Source organism: Limulus polyphemus, unplaced genomic scaffold (assembly GCF_000517525.1).
Source record: "Limulus polyphemus unplaced genomic scaffold, Limulus_polyphemus-2.1.2 Scaffold1327, whole genome shotgun sequence".
NCBI lineage: Eukaryota > Metazoa > Arthropoda > Merostomata > Xiphosura > Limulidae > Limulus > Limulus polyphemus.
This window is the reverse complement of record NW_013666937.1, coordinates 182,196-189,865: the sequence shown is the minus strand read 5'-3', so window position 1 is coordinate 189,865 and position 7,670 is coordinate 182,196. Positions and strand designations below refer to the sequence as shown.

Sequence of the window (7,670 nt, the reverse complement as noted above, 5' to 3'; positions counted from 1 at the left end):
TATCCTTTGTGTTAAGTCATCAGCCCCCATTGTGGTGGGGATTCATATATACCATACATTGTGGTGGGGATTGATATATACGATACATTATAGTGGTGATTGATATATACGATACATTGTGGTGGGAACTGACATATGCGATACATTGTATTGGGGATTCATATATACCACACATTGTGGTGGTGATTGATATATGCGATACATTGTGGTGGAGATTGATATACACGATACATTGTAGTGGGGATTGATATATACGATACATTGTGGTGGTGATTGATATATACCATACATTGTGGTGGTGATTGATATACACGATACATTTTAGTGGGGATTGATATATACGATACATTATGGTGGTGATTGATATATACCATACATTGTGGTGGTGATTGATATATATACGATACATTGTGGTGGTGATTGATATGTATACGATACATTGTGGTGGTGATTAATATGTATACGATACATTGTGGTGGTGATTAATATGTATACGATACATTGTGGTGGTGATTGATATGTACGATACATTGTGGTGATTGATATGTACGATACATTGTGGTGGGGATTCATATATACGATACATTGTGGTGGTGATTGATATGTATACGATACATTGTGGTGGTGATTAATATGTATACGATACATTGTGGTGGTGATTGATATGTACGATACATTGTGGTGGGGATTCATATATACGATACACTGTGTATCCATACGGTAATAAAAAGTCGAAAATACACACGAGTTTTTACATATACAAGTTATCTTATCTATTTCCAATGTATCACAACAAGTTTACATCGACATTATTTTACATTTCAACTGTTTTCAAATGTTTACATGTGTCAGGAATTTAAAATATATATAATTGTTTCGCCAATTGTCCAAATAAAAGGCTTTTACTTATACTTCTTAATAGTATAAATACATACTATGTTGTTGTTGTTGGGCTTAGGATTATTCCACATTAGGTGTCTGTGACTTGTTGGCGATAAATTCAACGATAAATAAACAACACGCACTTCACTTGTTTTCAAAATAATATATATATATATATATATCCTTCACACTATACTTCTCTTCTTCTTGTCAAAAGTCCACTTAGGCCTATTCAGTTACTTTAGAATTTCAGTTGACAAGCCGAACTCTTTTCTCTATGACTATCGCACCAGTATTTTGTGTGTTATTCACTTACAATTGTGGCGCGAGTTACCGTAATCGTTTGGTCTTCTTCTGAAGATCCTCTGTTCCTTTTGTCAAACTGCACTCAAGCTGATTCAATTACTTTAGAACCACGCTTTGAGGGAGTAAATTATTTTTCTTTTTTCCTTTTCTACTGTTAGCCTTACTCTAACATATTAAACGGTAGGCCTATGTCAATCGTTAGGCCTATCACTTCTACGGTAGTTAACTTCATGCCCAACGTTTGGTTGTTGTAACTTTAATCTCTTCTACTATTTGTCTGTCTGATGTTTCTGCTCGTCTCACACTATTTATATGTCTATCACTTAATTGCCTGCCTGTCTTCGATATTCTCGACTTGGGAGTATTGCACGCGACGTTCCATAGCCTCAACATCAATGAATTATTAACAAAACTTCCTACAATCGTCTGCTTTTAACTCTTATTATAACATAAACTAAACATTAATAAAATATTCACTCACAAAAATAAATTAATCAGTTATATCTAAACTAAACAGTCTTTTATACTATGACAACCTGCGAAGAACAATATTAACTTTAACTATTAACAGTATGCATAATTAATTATTATATAGTATTTGTATATACATACACGTTGATTACAATGCGATTACTTTGCGTATGCATTAACGTCTTACAGATCCCGCAAGGATTAAAACAGTTCTGTTTGCATATTTGAGAGCAAAGTCACACTGGGCTGGCTGCTGTGTCCACCGCGTGGAATCGAACACTAGATTTTAGACTTTTAAGTCCGTGAACTTACCATTGTCCCATCGGTAGGCAGAACTAATAATGCTATGATCATCTGGTATTCCCAGGTGGTCATTTCCCCAAGCAGTAATCGGGCCCGAAAATGGGTGCCTGGGGGATTCGGAGAAGACCCGAATTTCTTTATCGTGGTATAAGCGATGGCTCTCTAAAGCAACGGTTCTCAACCTTTTCTGGGTCAGGACCCACTTATAAACATTGATGACCAATCGCGACCCAGTAACTAGTTTTAGTGCAGAAAAATATACGGCTTGCTAAATACTTATTGAATAACTTAATAAACTAATATATATATATATATATATTTTCCTGGTCAGTTCTCGACCATTTCACACATTCTGACGATCCAATTTCAGTCGCGACCCCTGGCTTGAGAAACGCTGCTCTACAGATCGATATATTCTGGCTTGGTCTTTCGTTCCTTCAGATTTTTGTTTATTTGTTTTAGGAAAGTACAAATTAATCTTTTTCTTGGTACCAAACCACGTGAAATATTGATTTAAAGTTGTTTATTAAATGTATCCTGATTATATTAAAATAATCGATAGCAAATCTCTGAAGTACGCAACAAAAATATTGGTTCAAAACAGGAAATAAAATATGGGCGTTTAAGTTATTGAAATAAGCAACGGAAAATCAGTTTTGAGATTCTGAAATACATAAAGAATTTCAACCTGAACTTTCTCTGTTACCTAACGTAATTATTATCAGTAATCATATGTATTAAATATAAATTTAATCTGTCCTACTGGAACCATCAGTGAAAACTGTCCAATCAAGTTAATGAAAATGGATGTTTTCATAGATAACAGAAAGGGATTTTTCAAAAGTTTGTTTTAAGGTAACAGATTCGCTTTCTCTAACAATAAGAGAAGGCGTAGTGGTTGGAGGCTACAAAAGTGATAAATCTCGTGACGTACTTTGGGCTTCAGCCAAATGATCATCGTTAACCATCTGAAAGAAATAAAGGATATAGAACTGTTCATTGAAGAAGGGGTTTGTCAAACACATATGGTAAAGTTGAGGCAGTAAGATCACAAAGCGCACTCTTTTATTAGGTTCCATCTTTCCAGAAATGGGAATGCGTTAAACTGTTTACAAACCATTTGAAGTGGCATATTTCAAATCGTGACTCTAGAGCTCATCAAAGAAGCGTTCGAAATACGGATGTATGTAAAAATATTCGTGGCTTAGGAGTGAAGTACTTATGGAATATTGTGTTACTCTCGTTGTGTTATGGTGTTAACAATAACATCTATACAACCGTCGATGTTGGTTTCAGAATTTTTGCCCAAAGCTATAATAAGGGCTAACGGCACATAGCCTTAGCTAATTTTGAACTGTTTGTTTTGTTGTTCAACATAAAGCTACACAAGGTGCTATCTGTGCTGTGCCTATCGCGAGTATCGAAACCCGAATTTTAGCGTTGTAAGTCCTCAGACTTACCGCCAAGTCACCGGGGGGGGGCAATTTTCAACTGGTAGACTAGTCAACACCAACCACCGCCAACTCTTGGGCTTCTCTTGTCTGACCGAACTCCGTCACTCTTATAACGCACCCACGGCTCCAAAGCGTGACATGAGTTTATGTAGCGATGTGACGTGACCGGAGAACAATCGGATTCACAGCCCGAGCGTGCTAGCCAGTAGCCCACGTTTGTTTGTGAATCTGCAATGAAAATCATTCAAGTTTAATTGGTTAGTTTAGTAGCTCTGGTGTTCCCAGCATCGTAATTGGCTCGTTACTTTTACAGTAAAGTTAAACCCATGGGCGCAGCCCTGATAAATTAATCGAATAATTTAATACCTACTTATATTTTCAACACCTCTTCATTCCCCAATCCAAACGCACAACTAAAGTGGTCAGTGTGGTGAGAAAACTATAATAGAGCATTTTAAGTCATTTGTCATAATGCTTCAAATGGCTCTGTACAATAAGGTTCGATACCAGTTTTATGTTCAGAAACAAGGATATCTAAACAAACGTCGGATGTTTTAAAGTTCGATCTCTTAAATTATATATTTATTGTTCTCTAATTTTGTTTAATTCTTCTTTAAAAGATTAGCCTGGTCGGCCTGATGAGCACTGGTATTGGAAGAAAGGCTTCGTCGGTACTGCATATAGCAGATACAGTCTGGTTGACATATTATCAAATATCCTTCTCTGCTTTCACTCATAAGTTCATAGAATTAAATCAAACCTTACGTTGACCTTTTTTCTTTTACTTATATGTACACAAAATATTATATGCTCATTCAATGAAAGCATTTATAAATTTGTTAGCTGGAAATTTTATGACTTATTGTTCAATTAATTTGATTTTTTTTTTCTACTAAGCATGAAAATGCCCGAGTACTTTCGAGATTTCAACACGAACTGTGATGTATCGCGTCTCATCTTTAACTCTTATATAGGCCCGGCATGGCCAGGTGGATAAGACGCTCGACTCGCAATCTGAGGGTCGCGGGTTCGAATCCCCGTCCCACCAAATATGCTCGCCCTTTCAGCCGTGGGGGCGTTATAATGTGGCGGTCAATCCCACTATCCGTTGGTAAGAGAGTAGCCCAAAAGTTGGCGGTGGATGGTGATGACTAGCTGCCTTCCCTCTAGTCTTACACTACTAAATTAGGGACGGCTAGCGCAGATAGCCCTCGTGTAGCTTTGCGCGAAATTCAGAACAAACAAACAAACTTATATGTACTCAACATTTGAATAGTTGATCACTGCAACGAGATTGGATCAGTTAGAATAAGGAAAATTTCCCATCCTGTTACCCGGATCTCATCCCGAGCATTAAAACCAGACCCATAAATATTTATGATACACGCAGAATCCCAGTATTCGTGAATATTACAGACCAATAAGTGTTTACCATAATCACGAAATCGTAGAAATTCGTCGACCTATTGATCACAACAAACCAACGTTCTAGTTTTTACGAATATTACAGACCAATAAGTGTTTACCATAATCACGAAATCGTAGAAATTCGTCGACCTATTGATCACAACAAACTAACGTTCTAGTTTTTATGAATATTACAGACCAATAAAAGTTTACCATAATCACGAAATCGTAGAAATTTGTCGACCTATTGATCACAACAAACTAACGTTCTAGTTTTTATGAATATTACAGACCAATAAAAGTTTACCATAATCACGAAATCGTAGAAATTCGTCGACCTATTGATCACAACAAACCAGCGTTCTGGTTTTTACGAATATTACAGACCAATAAATGTTTCGAACAAACACGTCCTGTAATATAATTGTCATGACTAGTATTATCTATTTCGTTTAGAAAACATCGTTAGCTTATAATTTATGTATTTTTTTTACTATAAATTGCAGCAATTTTTAATTTACACCAGAGGTCGTCACAATCGCTGGTAATAAGGTTTCAAGAAAGAGTTGAAGTCTTTGTATTGCAATTTTGCATAATTTAAAATAGGTTCATATGGGCAGGAACTACATGTTAGCAGTTTGTTTTAGCAAAGTTTCAATCTCCCTTCGGATTATTAGTAACGATGTGTCATTAAAATGTTCGAACTTCGGTTTCCTTGCGGTCGCACGTGTCAATTTGTTTGTTTGTTATAAATTTCGTGCAAGGTACACGAGGGCTATCTGCGCTAACCATCCCTAAGTTAGCAGTGAAAGACTAGAGGGAAGGAAATTAGTCATCACCATCCACTGCCAACTCTTGGGCTACTCTTTTACTAATTAATAGTGGGATTGACCGTCACTTAATAACGCCCCCACGGCTGAAAGGACGAGCATGTATGGTGGGACGGCGATTCGAACCCACGATCCTCAGATTGCGAGTCAAGCGCCCTAATCACCTGAATATGTCGGGCTTCTTTGAGGAACACCATACTGTAATGTCATCTGCAAACTGTGAAGCTTGTGTGTACAAATTTATTTCATTAGGTCGGTTAAGATCATTAACATCGGATATAGAGGAGAGGCTGATGACTCAACACAAAGGATATAGATGAAGGGCTGATGACTTAACACATAGGATATTGAGAAGGGGTTGATGGCTTAACACATAGGATATAGAAGAGGGACTGATGACTTAACACAAAGGATATAGAGGAGGGACTGATGACTTAACACATAGAATATAGAGGAGGGGCTGAAGATTTAACACAAAGGATATAGAGGATGGGCTGATGACTTAACACAAAGGATATAGAGGAGGGACTGATGACTTAACACATAGGATATAGAGGAGGGGCTGATGACTTAACACAAAGGATATAGAGGAGGGACTGATGACTTAACACATAGGATATAGAGGAGTATCGCATATATCAACCTCCACCACAATGTATCGTATATATCAATCACCACCATAATGTATCGTATATATCAATCCCCACTAAAATGTATCGTGTATATCAATCACCACCACAATGTATGGTATATATGAATCCCCACCACAATGTATCGTATATATCAATCTCCACCACAATGTATCGCATATATCAACCTCCACCACAATGTATGGTATATATGAATCACCACTACGATGTGTAGTATATATCAATCCCCATTACAATGTATCGTATATATCTATCTCCACCACAATGTATCGTATATTGCTTGAAATTAGTGCTATACGACTTAAACGGCTGAATCTATGGTACATTTTAAAGTCGATATAAATTTCGCACCTGAGGTGACTCATTGTTTCCATGGTAGCTTGTTGGGTTATTCATAAATCATTGAGTCTCTAGAGGTTTCAGCAGATCAGCCTATACAAACAACTGTATCAGCTGTAGTAGACTGTTTGTCTATTAATTATACGCGAGTTCTAGCATCAGAATGCTCGCAATACAAGTTACACTGGACTATCAGTCCATTCACAAACGTCACATAGCTTCCATCGAATATTCATTAATCACCACATAAGTGACACTGGACCATTAGTCCAGTTACAAATATTACGTAATTTACATGTGACACAATGTAAACGTGGAATCGTGCCACGCTGTAAACTATTGCATTAACACCGTAGCACAACCTACCGAACTTAGTCAAGCGACACACTGAGTGGACATTTCTGTAACAAATACTTAAGCATGTATAAGAATAAAGGTCGCACGAAAGATGGTTATCATCAAAGTGTTCAGAGACGAATTTCACAAACAGAAATGTATGGCTTTTGTTTGTTAGCTTTCCGTTTAAACAAGCTTTCACGAAGGACACCATAACAGAGACAAAACGTAACCAAAAGATGTTGAAACACAAACTAACCATTTAACAGTGAGTCAGGACGTGACGTCAAAATCACAAACATCAAGACTACCTTTTAGAACTTATGTGACGATCAGTAATTTCTGTCGGATGTACAGAGTAGCTGATGTTATCAAATCAGATCTTTGAAACAAAAGTACAGTTTCTGGAAGCTGGGGCACAATTCATCTACTCAAACCACAGCAAACATGGTGGGGATTGATATATATACGATACATTGTGGTGGGGATTTATATATACTACACATTGTAGTGGGGATTGATATACACGATACATTGAAGTGGGGATTGATATATACGATACATTGTGGTGTGGATTGACATATGCGACACATTGTGGTGGGTGTTGATATATACGATACAATTTAGTGGGGATTGACTCTGATGACTTGGTAAGTAATCTATGGTTTTAGTGAGCTAGTTGGATACGTATA

General features: G+C 37.0%; 1 protein-coding gene across 2 annotated transcripts in view; it reads right to left on the bottom strand.

Moving 5' to 3' along the window:
• Positions 1-7,670, bottom strand: part of LOC111086691 (slit homolog 2 protein-like) — a 220,077-nt gene that overhangs the window by 115,951 nt on the left and 96,456 nt on the right. The gene's annotated exons all lie outside the window — the stretch shown is intronic.